Source organism: Procambarus clarkii, chromosome 81 (genome assembly GCF_040958095.1).
Source record: "Procambarus clarkii isolate CNS0578487 chromosome 81, FALCON_Pclarkii_2.0, whole genome shotgun sequence".
In the NCBI taxonomy this organism is placed as follows: Eukaryota; Metazoa; Arthropoda; class Malacostraca; order Decapoda; family Cambaridae; genus Procambarus; species Procambarus clarkii.
In genome coordinates, this window is record NC_091230.1 from 23351363 (window position 1) to 23372675 (window position 21313).

Genomic DNA, 21313 nt, shown 5'->3' on the forward strand with positions numbered 1-21313 from the left:
CACACCAGAGTTAGAGAAAAGTTGAAGAAAACACACCATCAAACGTAATATTGAAAACTGTTTTGTGTGTGTGTGTGTGTACAGGTGGGTACAGGAGTAGAGGACCTATGATCCCTGCTAGAGGACCTCTGACCCCTGCTAGAGGACCTCTGACCCCTGCTAGAGGACCTATGATCCCTGCTAGAGGACCTCTGACCCCTGCTAGAGGACCTATGATCCCTGCTAGAGGACCTCTGACCCCTGCTAGAGGACCTCTGACCCCTGCTAGAGGACCTCTGACCCCTGCTAGAGGACCTATGATCCCTGCTAGAGGACCTCTGACCCCTGCTAGAAGACCTCTGACCCCTGCTAGAGGACCTCTGACCCCTGCTAGAGGACCTCTGATCCCTGCTAGAGGACCTCTGATCCCTGCTAGAGGACCTCTGACCCCTGCCCGAGGACCTCTGACCCCTGCTAGACGACCTCTGACCCCTGCTGGAGGACCTCTAACCTCTGCCCGAGGACCTCTGACCCCTGCTAGAGGACCTCTGACCCCTGCTGGAGGACCTCTAACCCCTGCCCGAGGACCTCTGATCCCTGCTAGAGGACCTCTGACCCCTGCCAGAGGACCTCTCACCCCTGTTAACCTATTAACAGCATTTTCTTTATGTACAACCAATGTATAATTAAACCAATCTTGAGCCCATACTAACTGGCCAAGTTTCCCAATTAGGATGTCTAAATTTGCTCACTGACAGATACAGATGTTCATGTGTTCAATGACTATATGTGTGTACTCACCTAGTTGTACTCACCTAGTTGTGTTTGCGGGGGTTGAGCTCTGGCTCTTTGGTCCCGCCTCTCAACCGTCAATCAACAGGTGTACAGATTCCTGAGCCTATCGGGCTCTGTCATATCTACACTTGAAACTGTGTATGGAGTCAGCCTCCACCACATCACCCCCTAATGCATTCCATTTGTCAACCACTCTGACACTAAAAAAGTTCTTTCTAATATCTCTGTGGCTCATTTGGGCACTCAGTTTCCACCTGTGTCCCCTTGTGCGTGTTCCCCTTGTGTTAAATAGACTGTCTTTATCTACCCTATCAATCCCCTTCAGAATCTTGAATGTGGTGATCATGTCCCCCCTAACTCTTCTGTCTTCCAGCGAAGTGAGGTTTAATTCCCGTAGTCTCTCCTCGTAGCTCATACCTCTCAGCTCGGGTACTAGTCTGGTGGCAAACCTTTGAACCTTTTCCAGTTTAGTCTTATCCTTGACTAGATATGGACTCCATGCTGGAGCTGCATACTCCAGGAATATCATGTGTGTGTGTGTGTGTGTGTGTGTGTGTGTGTGTGTGTGTGTGTGTGTGTGTGTGTGTGTGTGTGTCAATAAAATGGTTTGTCAGAGTGCAAAATGTCTTTAGAAAGGTTTTACTAGTTTCTGTCTGACTTAGGTAATATACTAATATATGAAGATAGCAACAACACCACATATGTAAATACATACACCACACTAACAACATTGTGTTACATACAACAAACACATGTACTGTATATTCACGTCCCTGTATTCTAATGGCGAAAATACAATTTTTGAAATACATTTATCCGCCTCATTAATTGCCATACGTAAAACAATAGTCACTTTAGCGTTAATGGACATTTTTGTCTTCATGCCCCAACATTTAAGATGTTACCCAAGAGGGTGACATCCTGAACAGTTGCTGACGATGAGTCACAATAACGTGGCTGAAGTATGTTGACCAGACCACACACTAGAAGGTTAAGGGACGACGACGTTTCGGTCCGTCCTGGACCATTATCAAGTCGATTGTGAGAATGGTCCAGGACGGACCAAAACGTCGTTGTCGTCCCTTCACCTTCTAGTGTGTGGTCTGGTCAACAGCCTGAACAGTTTATGATGCTATTGTTATGAAATCGGTTGTGTCTATAAAACCAGGCGGCTTGTCACTCAAACACTCAAGAGTGTTTTCTATTAATTATCTTCCATCGCCAGTATTCCATGAACATCAGCATTAAACTCTACGGAAATCGCATGTCATATTTCATTTCAGATGCTTAATTGTGCGGTTGGGTATGGGGGAGAAAGGGGTACAGTCTATGTTATGTAGATCTTAACATACTAAGAAGGTTAGGTTAGGTTGTGGGTTTCTATTCAGCTTTTCAAGGTAAACTCAAATATTCACAATAAATTAGTATGTCATATGTGCACTTATTCATAAGCAAGATATTGACTATAAGCAAGTGCGAGAACGGGTTGTACGTAAAGCATTTAACTTAAGCCAACACCAACCAACCTATGTCCGTCATGTACCCTAGACTACTCTCCCTACAAATTTTGATGAATTCATAAGCATCTGGCCTCCAACTTTGAACCGACAAATAAACAGACATTATCTTAAAGCAAAGATATTTAAGATATTTGGATACTGCTACCAATGATATTTGGAAGCAGTAGAAATATGTTATTGAGCTGAGCGAACCATAACACTAACATATGTTGGGTTTAGTGCCGGGCTCAAGGCCTATTAACCTCTTGACTAGAGGCCTATTAATTTCCTCACACTTCCTGGCTCGCCAACCAGCCAATTATAATGTGTAGCTGAATATCCTTCAGAACTAAACCACGCCCACGTGTATCACCTTAATATTTCAGTGATGCTTGTCTCCAGATATATTGAAGACTGTTGACCAGACCACACTCTAGAAGGTGAAGGGACGACGACGTTTCGGTCCGTCCTGGACCATTCTCAATCGACTTTAAGAATAGTCCAGGACGGACCGAAACGTCGTCGTCCCTTCTAGTGTGTGGTCTGGTAAACATACTTCAGCCACTTTATTGTGACTCATCGCCTGTATTGAAGACTCTCTCTTACTCTGTGTTATAAGTGTACAACACAGACAGTCCCCAGGAAGGGTGTACAACACAGACAGTCCCCAGGAAGGGTGTACAACACAAGACAGTCCCCAGGAAGGGTGTACAACACAAGACAGTCCCCAGGAAGGGTGTACAACACAAGACAGTCCCCAGGAAGGGTGTACAACACAAGACAGTCCCCAGGAAGGGTGTACAACACAGACAGTCCCCAGGAAGGGTGTACAACACAAGACAGTCCCCAGGAAGGGTGTACAACACAGACAGTCCCCAGGAAGGGTGTACAACACAAGACAGTCCCCAGGAAGGGTGTACAACACAAGACCTACGCGACACACACTCCTGGGAATTACACACTGGAGGTGTAAGGAGAAGATAATACTACGCCAATGAGCGCGCGAGGCAGCTCATGTGAACATGTGCAATGATCACCGTGTGTCAGGCTCCAGTTCTATTGAACGAGGAGATATGGTTGTTAGCCCTCTAAAACGGATAACCAATATCCGGTTGTTCTAGCCTCATTCGAATTTGCATGAATGTTTTTACAATACGATAAGTGATATTAAGTACTCAATAAATCATGATATAGCTCACACACACACACACACACACACACACACACACACACACACACACACACACACACACACACACACACATATAGTGGTAGACGGTTGGAACAAGTTAGGGGAGAAGGTGGTGGAGGCCAAGACCGTCAGTAGTTTCAAAGCGTTATATGACAAAGAGTGCTGGGAAGACGGGACGGGACACCACGAGCGTAGCTCTCATCCTGAAACTACACTTAGGTAATTACACTTAGGTAATTATATGAGTACCACTTCTGGTAGGAGCTGTGAGAACCCGTAGCCTCATAGAATACAATTAATTGGTCTTGGGACGCTGTATTTTGCAAGTTAAACGGTTAATAATTATACATTTAATTAGTTGCAAAATATGAACACTTAGAACACTGTTTCCTAATAGTATTAGATTTCCTCAAACTGGGCAGGAATCGAGGATGGAGTGAACATGTCCTCTCTAGATTGCTCCGTCGATACGCTCACAATAAAACTGCCTGCTATAGGGAATACCTCAAACCCGATCCTTAAAAGTACCCCAAACTATACAAAATTTCCTATACTTGTATAACGAAGAAATATAGAATATCTTCTCACTGTAATATTAGTAATGAATAACGAACCTGAATCAACACTTTTATTCAAAAATAAACTTTTTTTTTCTCTTTTTAACGAGATAAGATTAAAATCCTTGTCTCATTCTCGTGTTATTTCGTTATAAAATTATTTAATTTCCACGTGAAAGTTATATTCATTTACGTTGTACAGTCATTATTAATATTATTATAGTGAGATAATATTATATTTCTTATTCATATACGTCATTGTAATAAGTTTAGGTAATTGTATGAAGCGGGCGGTTGGGCCACCGAGCCAGTACCCAAACATCATATTTCGCTTTTAATGGTCATTTAAAGGGTCAAAAATGCATATTCATTTGTTTATCAGATATTTCCGACGATGCCAAATGGGAGGCGTGATGCGAAGAGGGGAAATGAGGGAGAGAGGGGGAATAGAAGGAGGAGAACACAGAGAGAAAGAGGAATAGTTAATATAACGATAACACCGTAAAAAAAAACATTTGCTATGAAGCGTAGACAGAACAGTTTAATCCCTTTAACAAACGCATAGCTGGCCAAGGCCCACAGTTAGTGACACTGTGTCGGCGGTCTAATCACTCCCGGAGGAGCTGAGTCCAGTTCTGTGACACCGTGTGTGTGTGTGTGTGTGTGTGTGTGTGTGTGTGTGTGTGTGTGTGTGTGTGTGTGTGTGTGTGTGTGTGTGTGTGTGTGTGTGTACTCACCTAGTTGTGCTTGCGGGGGTTGAGCTCTGGCTCTTTGGTCCCGCCTCTCAACCGTCAATCAACAGGTGTACAGGTTCCTGAGCCTATTGGGCTCTATCATATCTACACTTGAAACTGTGTATGGAGTCAGCCTCCACCACATTGCTTCCTAATGCATTCCATTTGTCAACCACTCTCACACTAAAAAAGTTCTTTCTAATATCTCTGTGGCTCATTTGGGCACTCAGTTTCCACCTGTGTCCCCTAGTGCGTGTGCCCCTTGTGTTAAATAGCCTATCTTTATCAACCCTGTCGATTCCCTTGAGAATCTTGAATGTGGTGATCATGTCCCCCCCTAACTCTTCTGTCTTCCAACGAAGTGAGGTTCAATTCCCGTAGTCTCTCCTCGTAGCTCATACCTCTCAGCTCGGGTACTAGTCTGGTGGCAAACCTTTGAACCTTTTCAAGTTTAGTCTTATGCTTGACTAGATATGGACTCCATGCTGGAGCCGCATACTCCAGGATTGGTCTGACATATGTGGTATATAATGTTCTGAAAGAAATGTGTGTGTGTGTGTGTGTGTGTGTGTGTGTGTGTGTGTGTGTGTGTGTGTGTGTGTGTGTGTGTGTGTGTGTGTGTGTGTGTGTATGTGTATGTGTGTGTGTACTCACCTATTTGTACTCACCTATTTGTGCTTGCGGGGGTTGAGCTTTGGTGTGTGTGTGTGTGTGTGTGTGTGTGTGTTTGCCCTGGTCGTCCGTATACCAACCCAAATAACCCACTTATCCGAACGAGGCTTCTTAACGGATTCCGTAAAAATAATGTGCCCAATTATGTACGAGAACGGGGATTACATCCCCTTTCCACGAGCCCAAACTACCACACGGTTGAGAGGCGGGACCAAAGAGCCAGAGCTCAACCCCCGCAAGCACAACTAGGTGAGTACAGCAAATTAAAATACAAAATACCTCTTTGCCGCCAAAGTTTGGTAAATGCAAATGTAGGACAAAGAAAATATATTGGAATAGCACACAGAAATCACAATAGCCTGATGCATCAAATGCAGGATCCGTGTGAGGTCAGTTGCACTCCCGGTTGCAATTCTTTTACCATGTTGTAACACAGTCGATTAAGGCAGCGTCTGGGATCCTCTCGGACGTAAGTTCGAACCCTCACCACGGCCCTTGTGGATTTCTTTATATTGGAATAGGTTTGGTGGATATAAATAGGAGCTGTCCCGTATGGACCAATGGGTTTTCCTGGAAGTGTTCTGTATTCTTATATAAATAAAAATTATACAATGTTGGATTTGACACACTGGTAATCCAAGCCAGGTCAGTATATCTTGAGGTTATCTTGAGATGATTTCGGGGCTTTTTTTTTTTAGTGTCCCCGCGGCCCGGTCCTCGACCAGGCCTCCACCCCCAGGAAGCAGCCCGTGACAGCTGACTAACACCCAGGTACCTATTTTACTGCTAGGTAACAGGGGCATAGGGTGAAAGAAACTCTGCCCATTGTTTCTCGCCGGCGCCCGGGATCGAACCCGGGACCACTGTTATACTCAAATTCTGTCAGTTGAAATGTAACCAATCACAGGCAAGTACTTCTGTGTCTACATTCTACCCGAACAAGGCAAACGAATACCACAGGATCACAAGTCCAGCGTGCTGTCCGCTCGGCCGACCGGCTCCCTAGTAGGTCATAATCCCCGGGAGTTAAGGCTTAATTTTACCTGCATGTAATTGCCCTTATAGTTCTTGTTTATTGATTACAAGTGGTAGCTCAGTCGATTAAGGCAGTGTCTGGGATGCTCTCGGACGCAGGTTCGAATCCTCGTCACGGCCCTTGTGGATTTGTTCATTTGATTACAAGTGGTTCGGCAGGCGCCCCGGCGCTCAACACAAGTCTATATAATATCAAAGCTCTCCACGGGGCAAAGGAGAATATGGAGAGATAGTATACACCAAAGTAAAACAGACAAGAAGTAAAAGCTAAAATGAAAGAAAAAGTAGAATTGTAAAGTAATAGAATAACAAAGAGAAAATAAATGGACACGAAACAAATAAGTGAACGAAGGTAAAAACAACACAAAATAAAAACAAATAAAATAATAAAACAAACATGAACGTCTCCAGTGTTTACTAACAAACCTCTGAGACAACTGGCACAAAAAAGTCACAACAATAAAAAAAACTCCCCAAACCTTTAACAAAAATTAGTCATGCAAAAAAAGGAGAAGCGAGAGACTATGGGTGTAGGGTCGAGATATTTACACGCCTCAGTGGGTGCTTCACAAGACATATTCCCCCACTTCCACAACACTTTAGTAGATACAGTACAGCCTTGACCACCACCTTCCACCTGACCTAGACCCCGGGCGTCTCAAGGCCCTGCAGCGACTCCAACAGCGCCTCCAGCAGCGCCTCCAGCAGGGCCGCCAGGAGCGCCTCCAGGAGCGCCTCCAGGAGCGCCTCCAGCAGCGCCTCCAGCAGGGCCGCCAGGAGCGCCTCCAGGAGCGCCTCCAACAGCGCCTCCAGCAGCGCCTCCAGCAGCGCCTCCAGCAGCGACTCCAGCAGGGCCGCCAGGAGCGCCTCCAGGAGCGCCTCCAACAGCGCCTCCAGCAGCGCCTCCAGCAGGGCCGCCAGGAGCGCCTCCAGGAGCGCCTCCAACAGCGCCTCCAGCAGCGCCTCCAGCAGCGACTCCCCACCCACGGTCTTCAGCTATGCATGACAGGCGAAGGCTGCCAAGGTTTATACTCTAGAGTTATGTCGTGTTTGAGCTGTGCAAGATCTGACTTCAGCTCTTGGAGCCCGTCAAGGGGCTGTGGTAAGCCTCCTACAGTGTGTGTGTGTGTGTGTGTGTGTGTGTGTGTGTGTGTGTAATTACCTAAGTGTAATTACCTAAGTGTAGTTACAGGATGAGAGCTACGCTCGTGGTGTCCCGTCTTCCCAGCACTCTTTGTCATATAACGCTTTGAAACTACTGACGGTCTTGGCCTCCACCACCTTCTCACTTAACTTGTTCCAACCGTCTACCACTCTATTTGCGAAGGTGAATTTTCTTATATTTCTTCGGCATCTGTGTTTAGCTAGTTTAAATCTATGGCCTCTTGTTCTTGAAGTTCCAGGTCTCAGGAAGTCTTCCCTGTCGATTTTATCAATTCCTGTTACTATTTTGTACGTAGTGATCATATCACCTCTTTTTCTTCTGTCTTCTAGTTTTGGCATATTTAATGCTTCTAACCTCTCCTCGTAGCTCTTGCCCTTCAGTTCTGGGAGCCACTTAGTAGCATGTCTTTGCACCTTTTCCAGTTTGTTGATGTGCTTCTTAAGATATGGGCACCACACAACAGCTGCATATTCTAGCTTTGGCCTAACAAAAGTCATGAACAACTTCTTTAGTATATCGCCATCCATGTATTTAAATGCAATTCTGAAGTTAGAAAGCATTGCATAGGCTCCTTGCACAATATTCTTAATGTGGTCCTCAGGTGATAGTTTTCTATCTAGAACCACTCCTAGATCTCTTTCTTTATCAGAATTCTTTAAAGATTTCTCACATAATATATAGGTTGTGTGGGGTCTATGTTCTCCTATTCCACATTCCATAACATGACATTTATTAACATTAAATTCCATTTGCCAAGTGGTGCTCCATATACTTATTTTGTCCAGGTCTTCTTGAAGGGCATGACAATCATCTAAATTTCTTATCCTTCCTATTATCTTAGCATCATCAGCAAACATGTTCATATAATTCTGTATACCAACTGGTAGATCATTTATGTACACAATAAACATCACTGGTGCAAGAACTGAACCCTGTGGTACTCCACTTGTGACATTTCTCCATTCCGATACATTGCCTCTGATTACTGCCCTCATTTTTCTATCAGTCAGAAAATTTTTCATCCATGATAGAAGCTTACCTGTCACCCCTCCAATATTTTCCAGTTTCCAGAACAACCTCTTATGTGGAACTCTGTCGAAAGCCTTTTTTAGGTCCAGATAGATGCAGTCAACCCAGCCATCTCTTTCCTGTAATATCTCTGTGGCCCGATCATAGAAACTGAGTAAATTCGATACACAGGATCTTCCTGATCGAAAACCATACTGTCTGTCTGATATTATATCATTTCTCTCCAGGTGTTCTACCCATTTAGTTTTGATTAGCTTTTCCAATACTTTCACTATTACACTTGTCAATGATACAGGTCTATAATTGAGGGGGTCTTCCCTGCTGCCACTTTTGTAGATTGGAACTATGTTAGCCTGTTTCCACACGTCTGCTACGATTCCTGTACACAGGGATGCCTGAAAGATCAGGTGAAGTGGAATGCTGAGCTCAGATGCACATTCTCTCAGAACCCATGGTGAAACGCCATCTGGGCCAGCTGCTTTGTTCCTCCCGAGCTCCTTTAGCATATTTTCCACTTCATCTCTAGACACCTCTATCCGCTCTATGTTGTTCTCTGGAATTCTTATTGTGTCTGGTTCTCTGAAGATTTCATTTTGTACAAACACACTTTGGAACTTTTCATTTAATGTTTCACACATTTCCTTTTCATTTTCCGTGAATCTGTTTCCCATTTCCAACCTCTGGATATTATCCTTTACCTGCAATTTGTTGTTTATGAATTTGTAGAATAGGCCCGGTTCTGTTTTACATTTATCTGCTATCCCTTTTTCAAAATTTCTTTCTGCCTCTCTCCTTACTGCTGTATAATTGTTTCTCGCATCTTTGTATCGCTGGTATGTTTGGGGGTTTGGCCTCTTCCTATACTGATTCCATTTTTGTGTCTTTTGGTCTCTTGCCCTCTCACAATTTCTGTCGAACCAATCCTGTTTTCTGGTCCTGCATCTCTGTTTTGGTATAAATTTTTTTGTGCCTTTATCATATATTTCACAAAACTTGCCATACATCTCATTCACTTCCTTGCCTAGCATCAAGTCTGTCCAATTATACTCACTAAAAAAATTTCTAAGGTCACCATAATGTCCTCTCCTGAAGTCTGGTTTTTCAACTGCTTCAACCTCCTTATTTTCTTCCAGCTTATAACGCATTGCATACTTTATTCCCAAAAAGACATGGTCACTTTTACCCAAGGGAGGAAGGTACTGAATGTCAAATATCTCTTCCTCCTTCCTGGTAAATATCAAATCTAGCATGGAGGGAACGTCCCCTTCCCTCATCCTCGTAGCTTGTTTAACATGTTGATACAAGAATGTTTCCAGGATGAGGTCTACAAATTTACAGGTCCAAAAATCTTCTGTTTTAGCTTCATATGCTTCCCAGTCTATGGATTTCAAGTTGAAGTCACCGACTATCAACAGTCGTGATCTATCGTTATCCGCTCTCGCTATAATCTCTCTCATTATTGTTATAAGACCTTCACGTTTACTATCTAGCTCCTCCTTTGACCATGTGCTGCTTGGCGGTGGACTATATGCATTTATCATCATTAGTTTATCATCCTCATAGCAGATCTCTAGTGCTATTATGTCAACTTCTTGTGGATTGGCAGTCATTATTTCCTTCACCTTTAGGTGTTCTTTTACCAGCACAGCAACGCCACCGCCTTTCCTAATTTTTCTGTCCCGTCTCCAAATTGAGTAGCCCCTTGGGAATATGACCTCATTTAAAATTACATCTTCAAGTTTTGTCTCCGTGAGTGCAACAATGTCTGGTGTCTGCAGCTGTATTACATCACTTAACTCCAGTATCTTCGATCTCACTCCATCTATGTTGGTGTATGCAATCTTCAGGAACTTGTTCCCCCTCTCCTTATTCTTCACTCCCCCTCTCTCTATTGATTTTGTTGGTTTGCCTTTATGTACCACTTTACTGGTTTGCCTACCCCTATCACTTTGTAGAAAAAAGAATTTATTTCTTCTTCATTTCTGCTCTCATTTAAATGTTTTGCCTCGGCGAGGTTCAGTTTCAGCTTCTCTCTATCTTCTTTTGAAAGATCTCGTCTTAACGACCACCCTTTCCCATCCTCATCCCTTTGCAATTTTCTAGCATTCCTTAGTACTTCTTCCATCTGTTTGGCACCGTTTAGGGTGATCCTCAAAGGTCGATCTTTCCCTTTTACGTACCTGCCTATTCTCCTGTAGTCGCACACATTCTCTCTGTTTGTAAGACCTTCCACGAGGCCAACAATTTTATCTACTACTTTAGCTTCTTCTACAGCTCTTTCTGACCTAGATGTTATCGCCTTTTCTTTGCAGCCAAAAATGATCAGGGACTTACTCCGATCAACTGTGTTTTGCACCAACTTCGGGTTAGATGCCAATTCTTTCCTCACTTCTAGCCTAATGTTTGTTTTATCTTGGTTGCTGCAGTGTTTGACTTCCTTTACTGCTTCTTCTATTTTTTCCTTCTCCTTGGCCACTTGTGCATAAGTGAGTTGCATATCTTTCTTGCACTGTTCTATTCCCTGTGTAACTTCCTCCATCTGTGCTGACAAAAGCTGTTTCTCCTGTTGAATTTCCTTGCCTAACCTATTGTAGTCATTTATGTTTAAATTTACTTTAACTTCTTCCAAAGCTATTTTTAAGAGTTTATTTTCTTCTTCCATGGCTTTGCAATTTGTTTCCAATTGATTCTTATCCTTGCGCAAGTCTTTCACTAAACCCTCAAGACATAAAACTTTGCTATTCAAATGGTCATTACTTTCTTTCAATTTACTAATTATTTCTACATGAGAGTTCACTATAGTATCTAAATTTACCAACTTGTTATGTAGACTACTAATATCAATGCTTTCTTCATTGAATCCCTCAAAATCAAGCTCTGTTTTGTTTTTCCCCTTGCCAGTGGCCATCTTGAATGTTCTTCTCTGCACTGTAAACACTAGGGCAACTTTTTCTCATCCGATTCTTCACTTCCCTTAGCACTTTCCTGTTATCTCACCTATTTTTCAAGAGCACTATGCCTTTATGTTCTGTGGGACACCACTCACTACCATCAACCTGTACTACAATACTTAGGATTGTTGAAATATGCTGGAGCTCCTCTGCTGCAAGTGTTGACCCTTGGGGTGTCACACTGGGGTGTGTGTGTGTGTGTGTGTGTGTGTGTGTGTGTGTGTGTGTGTGTGTGTGTGTGTGTGTGTGTACTCACCTAGTTGTGCTTGTGGGGGTTGAGCTTCGGCTCTTTAGTCCCGCCTCTCAACCGTCAATCAACAGGTGTTCAGGTTCGCTGAGCCTACTGGGCTCTATCATATCTACACTTAAAACTGTGAATGGAATCAGCCTCCACCACAACCGGCTCCCCAAGTGCATTCCATTTTTCCACTACTCTCACGCTAAAAGAAAACTTCCTAACATCTCTGTGACTCATCTGAGTTTCCAGCTTCCACCCATGTCCCCTCGTTCTGTTATTATTACGTGTGAACATTTCATTTATTTCCACTTTGTCAATTCCCCTGAATATTTTATACGGTCCTATCATATCACCTTTCTCTTTTCTTTTTTTAGTGTCGTAAGGCTCAGTTCCTTCAGGCGCTCTTCATATCCCATCCCTCGTAACTCTGGGACGAGTCTCGTCGCAAACTTCTGAACCTTTCCCAGTTTCCTTATGTGTGTGTGTGTGTGTGTGTGTGTGTGTGTGTGTGTGTGTGTGTGTGTGATGTGGAATCCGTGTATGGGGTCAGAGTTTGGGAACTTTTGTCTATCTTCTTCACTTTCTCTCTCCCTCCCTCCCCCCTCTCTCTCTCTCTCCCCTCTCTCTCTCTCTCTCTCTCTCTCTCTCTCTCTCTCTCCTCCCTACTCCCAATACCCCTGCACACTCATTTATCCTTATCCCCGGCCAACCAAACACCTCATTCCCACCTGATCCCACGCTCTACGTCACTATCCGCAAAACCATTTTATGGCTGGGGTTCGAAGTAGCTTCTCCCAGCAGTGCTAGATGAAGCAAATATTACGTCTTGGAGATAACCTATAAGTCCTTATCTAATAGGTTATCTAGATAACCTATAAGTCCTTATCTGCACTAACTGGTCATAACGTATATGCAGTGGTGAAAACAATTCATTTTTCTATTAACATTCAATGTCATCAAATTAATATTAGCGGAAATATTAGACTCTAACTTATCCAGCTAAATTAAATTATGTAACAGCAAGAGAAATGACTTCTGATATTATCTTTAAATTTTTTTCAAGCATAATCTATATAAAAAATAATGTCTGTGTTTGTTTATCCAAGATAGGAGGCCAGACGGCTAGGGCCAGCGTCACCCAATTTTTCAAGATGACACATTAATCGGCCCGTACAGCGGTTTTCATAAATTCTGAAATCAGGAATTTGTTTTGCTTGGAGTTTCAGAGCAATTTCTCATCTTTTCGTAATATTAAATTTATTGAAAGAGAGAGAGAGAGAGAGAGAGAGAGAGAGAGAGAGAGAGAGAGAGAGAGAGAGAGAGAGAGAGAGAGAGAGAGAGAGAGAGAGAGAGAGAGAGAGAGAGGAGGAAGAGAGAGAGGAGAAAGAGAGAGAGGAGGAAGAGAGAGAGGAGGAAGAGAGAGAGGAGGAAGAGAGAGAGGGAGAGAGAGAGAGAGAGAGAGAGAGAGAGAGAGAGAGAGAGAGAGAGAGAGAGAGAGAGAGAGAGAGAGAGAGAGAGAGAGACAGAGAGAGAGAGAGAGAGAGGAGGAAGAGAGAGAGAGAGAGAGAGAGAGAGAGAGAGAGAGAGAGAGAGAGAGAGAGAGAGAGAGAGAGAGAGAGAGAGAGAGAGAGAGAGAGAGAGACAGAGAGAGAGAGAGAGAGAGAGGAGGAAGAGAGAGAGAGAGAGAGAGAGAGAGAGAGAGAGAGAGAGAGAGAGAGAGAGAGAGAGAGAGAGAGAGAGAGAGAGAGAGAGAGAGAGAGAGAGAGAGAGAGAGAGAGAGAGAGAGAGAGAGAGAGAGAGAGAGAGAGAGAGAACTACCAGTAGCTGCCACCCGTAGCACCAGGCTCTCAACCTTCAAGAATCAGGAAGTGCCATTCTCAAGAACATCACTCCATCAACAATCCTTCACTCCTACTCTGCCTCGCATCTGGAACCTGTTCTCTCAACAGGTTGATACACGGGAGATCAGGTCAACTGATCACGTGAAGGCTCTGGCACACAGTTGGCTACAGCCTTATCCTGTTTCTTGCATCACTGTTACCTAATGTTGTTAATGAATAAAGACCTACTGATGCCTATGACAGGGTCATGAAATAAATGGGCCCTCTAGCAGTTGGTTTCAACTGACCTGAGTTAGGATTACAGCTCTTGCTTGCATTTTCACCAGGTTCCTTATATAATAGTTCGTTTATGATAGTTCCCTATGTGATAATTTGAAATCACATTCTCATGAAATAAATGAAATTTATCATGAGAAATTCATGAGAATTTTCTCATGAAATTCTCATGAAATAAATGAGATTCTAGGAGCAGGCTTCAGATGAGCTGAGGTAATATAACAGCTCTTGCTTGCACTTTCAGTCGATATGCCATTTGACAGTCCTTACGGAATGGTTACCTAATGTAACCATTATAATTTAATGTCCCTAATGGGTGCCTGACACCTGGGTGGCCAGCGTTTTGGATTCGTAGTCCTGAGGTTCCGGGTTCGATCCCCGGTGGAGGCGGAGACAAATGGGCAAAATATTTCTTTCACCCTGATGCCCCTGTTACCTAGCAGTAAACAGGTACCTGGGAGTTAGACAGCTGCTACGAGCTGCTTCCTGGAGGGTGTGTAACAAAAAGGAGGCCTGGTCGAGGACCGGGCCGCGGGGACGCTAAGACCCGAAATCATCTCAAGATAACCTCAAGATGGTGCGGACAGGACATAAGCAGTAAGACAAATGAAGGCGAGGAAGAGCGGGAATGACAAGGATGACAGGTACAAAGGCGAGACGGGTGACGGGAAGGGAGACACGAGACAGAAGCTTGTAACGGAAAAGGTGGGTGGAACAGTCAAGCCATGAGGATTGAGTAGGCTGGCAGGAACTATCAGGGAATTGAACACCGATCTGCATGACGCTCTACCGTCGCTCTACCGTCCAGCCCAAGTGGTTGGGCAGACAGCCTGGAGCCCCCCCACACAACAGACTTAGTCCTTCCCCACAATTCCACCCTTTACATCCCATCACATCTCTTCCATGCAATTCTTCCCCTCACTTTAACCCCATCTTCTTCCCCTTTTCTGGGTTACCCCCATTTCTCGTCCCCTCCATCCAATTACAGACCCATTCCCCTCTCTCCGCCGAGTTATCGCTACGCTCTGCATCTCCTGCGTAAACCTTAATTAAATTATCTCCAAGATTTAGAGCATCGTGGGACAGTTTCTCAGGAACTCCTTAGTACCGGTCCTGTCCGCTACTCCCTCTGTCTCCTCTATACCGTCCCGGCTCTCTCCTACGCTCTGTCTCACTCCCCGTCTATTTTTTCATGACACTCTTCTCTCTTCAATACCTTTCGCCATCTTTTTCTTTCTGTCGCCACGTTAATTTTATGTTTGCAACTCAGTTCGTAGCGGCGCTCTTGACAAAATTTGAACGGAAACCAAACAGAATAAATAAATAATTTTTAGCTTTGTCGAGGACCGGCAGCCTGAGAATATATATATATATATATATATATATATATATATATATATATATATATATATATATATATATATATATATATATCCGTATATATCAGAGCCACCCATAACGCCAATGTAACAAGGTAAGGTAGTTATGAGAAGAAAGTGCTAAGCAGATATAGTTATATAACTCATGGTAAGTTGAAAAGATATTTTGCAGATATTTGGGGCGAGCCTCGACCCCGCGCATGAAGGAGAGAGCAGATTTTCCGTGTTGCATCATTCATCAGGGAAGCTGAAGTGATGATCTGCCTTGAGGCAAGCTTGTGTGGATCATAGTCTTCCATTACCACAATATCAGGTCAGGAGAGAGAGAGAGAGAGAGAGAGAGAGAGAGAGAGAGAGAGAGAGAGAGAGAGAGAGAGAGAGAGAGAGAGAGAGAGAGAGAGACAGAGAGAGAGAGACAGAGAGACAGAGAGAGAGACAGAGAGACAGAGAGAAGACAGACAGAGAGAGAGAGAGAGAGAGAGAGAGAGAGAGAGAGAGAGAGAGAGAGAGAGAGAGAGAGAGAGAGAGAGAGAGAGACCTGGCAGGCCGTATAACACAGAACATGAGGCTATACCCGTCACTGGGGCGGGCTTCCAGGGTTGAAGAATGAGAAGGCGGTCAATCGACCGTGATAAAAGCAACATACGCAGCCTGTACGAGAGGTCAGATCACTTCAGGAACACAACTAATAAACTCGAGCCAAGTACAAACCAGAAACATTTCCCCCCTGACATTTGCGATAACTACAATTGTTCCAAATGTTAATAATATCGAGTTAACTCTCTTTCCTTAAAGAGGAATTTTATCGTGAAAATTCGCAGAGGCAACAAAATATTAGGAAAATATTACACAACATTTAACTTCGTTTTAAAGATTGTATGCAAGAGCAGTTATTGTGTCCTGTGTTATCGAGCGTTTAACAATCGTGAGATAATTCTGAAGCACAATGATTGTAGTTTGACAAACACTCAAGTGCTTATGGGTATACTACACAGAATTCTTATTGAGTTTTCTACCAGAAATTGTTGGTAGAAATTGTTGATAAGACAGATTATCAGTTATACATACACAGAGATTGCATTACAGCAGTGATCTTCTTGAGGTTATCTTGAGATGATTTCGGGGCTTTAGTGTCCCCGCGGCCCGGTCCTCGACCAGGCCTCCACCCCCAGGAAGCAGCCCGTGACAGCTGACTAACACCCAGGTACCTATTTTACTGCTAGGTAACAGGGGCATAGGGTGAAAGAAATTCTGCCCATTGTTTCTCGCAGGCGCCCGGGATCGAACCCGGGATCACAGGATCACAAGTACAGCGTGCTGTCGGCTCGGCCGACCGGCTCCCTTTGTGATGTGTACATACAATCAATATTTATAAGAGAAAATGTCTGTTTGTTCAACGTTGGAGGCCAGACACTTAGGGCAAGCCTCACCCAACTTTGCAAGGAGAATGGTGTGGGGCGCGGGACGGACATAAGATGGACTCGGGTTGCCAAAATTCAAGAGAGCAGTGCGCCAGGGTCACATTCTAACATTCTAACACGAACAACGATCTTTAGCACCGTCCGTCAGCCACACCTAGCTAAATATTTTGACGATAAAAATTTCAGAACAACTTTTTTTCTCATACACCATAATTTATTGATCTCTGAAAAACTAACATAAATTTCCTGCTATTCGTACTTTGGCCACAGTAGCATAAAATAGACGATCCTACCACATGCTTAAGGGCTCGCCACTCTCTCCAAGTAAATGTGTGAGTATTATATGTTTTTAATATTTCACACCACTAGGATCCGTCCAGCGGATCACACGAACGTCAATGGTACACTATTATATCATATAAATATATATTATATCATATATTATATCATATTATATAAAAAAATAAAACTATTATATAATTTTTATGAGAGAGAGAGAGAGAGAGAGAGAGAGAGAGAGAGAGAGAGAGAGAGAGAGAGAGAGAGAGAGAGAGAGAGAGAGAGAGAGAGAGAGAGAGAGACTCAGAAGTGTGGTACAGGACCCAAAGTGAGAGAGAGGGCGATTGGGGAATAAAAGGTGAAGAGGGTGGGAGAGATAGAAGAAGGAGAAGAGTAGGAATAGGGAAAGATATATCAGAGAAGGGTAGATTAGGAGAGAGGGGAAGGTAGGTAAGGGGAAAGAGAGTGACCCCGGGCACAGCCGGGTCACACCCTTAGTATAACTATATCAACAAATTGAATAGTTAACAAAAATATATATTTATTTCTTGTGCATTTTAACGGAGTAATGAATTTCGTTGCCATAAGTTTCTTAAAAATTCTCTCAGACATAACTCTTAATTCCTTCTCAAGAACCAATTGTAAACAATAGTAATATGGCAAACTATCATGTCTGAGGGTACAGAGTCTCGGCGCCATATTTCATTTTCAAGCGACACAGTTCGACGTGGTTACAATTGTCTCAATTGTAGTGCAAACTGGAAAAGGATTCGATATTAGTCGAAAGGATCTAAATTGTTCAGATCTTAACCTCTGACCTCTAACTGACTTCCTACACCACAGCTATACTGCACGAGTAGTATATTATGCACATATCAGCTTCTGTCTGTCATATCTTGTCTGTCTGTTTGTCTGTCTGTCTGCCTGCCTCTGTCTGCCTGACTGCCTGCCCGCCTGCCTGCCCGCCTGCCTGCCTGCCTCTGTCTGTCTGTCAGTCTGTCTGTCTGTCTGTCTGTCTGTCTGTCTGTCTCTCTCTCTCTCTCTCTCTCTCTCTCTCTCTCTCTCTCTCTCTCTCTCTCTCACTCTCTCTCTGTACCATACCCAGCCTCGCCATCCACCGCCTCCGCCTCTCACCCAGGTGTGTCGCCATGACCTAATTACTCTAATTACCTGTAATTACCCTCGCCAACAGTTAATTAAGCGAGCAGTCCATAAGCTCGTCCCGAGGGCGCAGATCCCCACGAGTATTTTATATTCTTATGGACGTGTGATTGAGTCGTTTTATATGCCTCCGTACGACTGGCGGAACGACCCTATTCCCTGGCCTGTGATTGGCTCAGTCGCCTCAATGTCAAACTTGGAGGTGATACTCGTATGATGACGTCACAGCTGCCAATAGTCTGCTAGTATTCTTCTAGTAGAAACTGGATTGTGACGTCAGAAAATGACGTCACAATATAGTTTACTGAAGACTTCAAAGCTATATTTTGGTTAGTCTGCTAGCGAGGTTACAATTAACTAGCCACGGCAATTGTAAGCTGTATCGCTTTGATGATTACTCAGGTGATGAGAGCTCAGCTTTCCAATGACATACAGTTACAGCCCCGCTCCTGCGCCAGGTTAAGTCCCCTACGGGATCACCATAGCCCGTGCTACTTGTTACAGCCCCGCTCCTGGGCCAGATAAGTCCACAACGGGCTCACCATAGCCCGTGCTACTTAGAACATTTTGTTCCCCCAGTAGCTGAATCTTAAACAACAACAACATCACGTCAAGCATGGTCTCCGGGACCATGAGAAAGCGACCAGATTTGCTGACGTGATGGTAGCAGTGAGGTGCCAAGGGTGAGGACGAGTGGGAGGAGACACACGCGGGGAAGTGACCCTTATGCAGCATGGTCGTAAGGACCAGTGGGTCCCTCACCCACACTCACGGACTATTTCGTCCACTACGGGCCCACCATAGCCCGTGTTACTTAGAACGTTTTGTTCTAAATAACGAATCTTTAACAACAACATCCTTCGCTCCCTCCACCAGCCGCGTGTTCTCCTTCCTCGTGTTGGTGGAAATTCAATCATCGTAATTTAGATGTTTTCTGGTTGGTCAAAACAGTTGTATTTTTCACGAAGTGACAACTCGAGAAAGCGGGTTACTTACACTACAAAAACCCCTCACAGGTCTTATTCATTAAAAACAGCATTTAATTTCACTGACACATTGGGGGATTGAACTCAGGCTTGTATTACATGAAGCCGTTGATGTACGCTACCTGAGATATCAACTATACCTTGAGGTTAGTTTGAAGTGGTTTCGAGGATCAATGTTCCCGCGGCCCAGGCTCTGACTAGGCATCACCATTGGTCTGATCAACCAGCCTGTTAAGACCAGCCCGTCCACCTAAGGCTTCCCAACGTCAAGAAACTGTCGTACTAACGTGCCCTTATCCTAACCTACCAGACGACCCACAACAGAAAACGGGACAGTATGTCAATTTCGAGAGCCACTACTATTTATTAGTGCGACTAATTTATGGCCTTAGGTAGCCTATACGTCAAAATGCGACGTTCTATAAGAAACTGTCGTACTAACGTGCCCTTATCCTAACCTACCAGAGGACCCACAACAGAAAACGGGACAGTATGTCAGTTTCGAGAGCCACTACTATTTATTAGTACGACTAATTTATGGCCTTAAGTAGCCTATACGTCAAAATGCGACGTTCTATTAGGCGGCCGGGTTGGTTAGCCACCGGTGCTCACAGTCTGACCTATGAATTTCCTATACTGCCCAGTTGACCTGTCCCGGGAGCCTAGCTGTCCTCTTACCAAGAACGTCGCTTTTCGCCCGTATGAGTTCCATAAGATGAAAAAGTGTCGCACTAGAAAATGGAAGCGGCTGGCGAAAGTGACTTTACTGTCCCCGTTTTCTGTTGTGGGTCCTCTGGCAGGTTAGGAGACCACACTTTAAACTGACCGTTTTCTTGACGTTGGGAAACCTTAGGAGGACCGGACTGCTGAACCTCTAACCCAACAACCTCACCACAACCCAAAGTCCACTACGGGGCTCACCATAGCCCGTGCTACTTGGAACATTTTGTTCCAGGTAGCGAATCTTAAACAACAACAACAACCCATGCCACCCGTACTATCTTCTTGAGGTTATCTTGAGATGATTTCGGGGCTTTTTAGTGTCCCCGCGGCCCGGTCCTCGACCAGGCCTCCACCCCCAGGAAGCAGCCCGTGACAGCTGACTAACTCCCAGGTACCTATTTACTGCTAGGTAACAGAGGCATTCAGGGTGAAAGAAACTTTGCCCATTTGTTTCTGCCTCGTGCGGGAATCGAACCCGCGCCACAGAATTACGAGTCCTGCGCGCTATCCACCAGGCTACGAGGTCCCTACTACGCTACACTAATAACTACACGTGAACGGAAAAGACAATTTCAAGATGACAATAACGAAGAAACATCAATCAGTAAAGAAAAGGCAGAGAATTAAGGATAACAATCCAAATCAATCAACCATCAATGACTGTAATCATCAATGACTGTAATCATCAATGACTGTAATCATCAATGACTGTAATCATCAATGACTGTAATCATCAATGACTGTAATCATCAATGACTGTAATCATCAATGACTGTAATCATCAATGACTGTAATCATCAATGACTGTAATCATCAATGACTGTAATCATCAATGACTGTAATCATCAATGACTGTAATCATCAATCACTGTAATCATCAATGACTGTAATCATCAATCACTGTAATCATCAATGACTGTAATCATCAATGACTGTAATCATCAATCACTGTGGGACTGTACAGACACACAGTCGACAAGTGTCTATAGAAAGTTCTCCTTACGTATGAGTCTTCAATTACTCGGACGTGAGAGTAATTATCAAACTATAATTTGACATTATAGAAACCGGCTGAAAGGAAATATGATATCCAAAGTATGGATAACAACACTAACTCATTTAAAAGCATTATCGGCACCATTGAGCTATAATCTCCTTGATGGAATATCCAAGTTCCTATAATCCAATTTACGAAATAATTAAACAGTAATCTGATCACGATGGGGCTGAATGATCTATAATGCTGATTCTGAAATAGACTACATCGTGATTATTACAAGAAGCCATCAACGATAACATCAATTATACATGAAACAACACACAGTAAAGTCCCAATAACCTCATGCATCAATGAGTATATACTGAAGTACTGCAAAGGGATTGAACTGGCGACGGTGGAGC

At 43.9% G+C, this 21313-nt stretch overlaps 1 protein-coding gene across 2 annotated transcripts in view; it reads right to left on the reverse strand.

Moving 5' to 3' along the window:
- The window catches only part of LOC123773199 (uncharacterized), a 394183-nt gene that overhangs the window by 127650 nt on the left and 245220 nt on the right, over positions 1 to 21313 (reverse strand). The gene's annotated exons all lie outside the window — the stretch shown is intronic.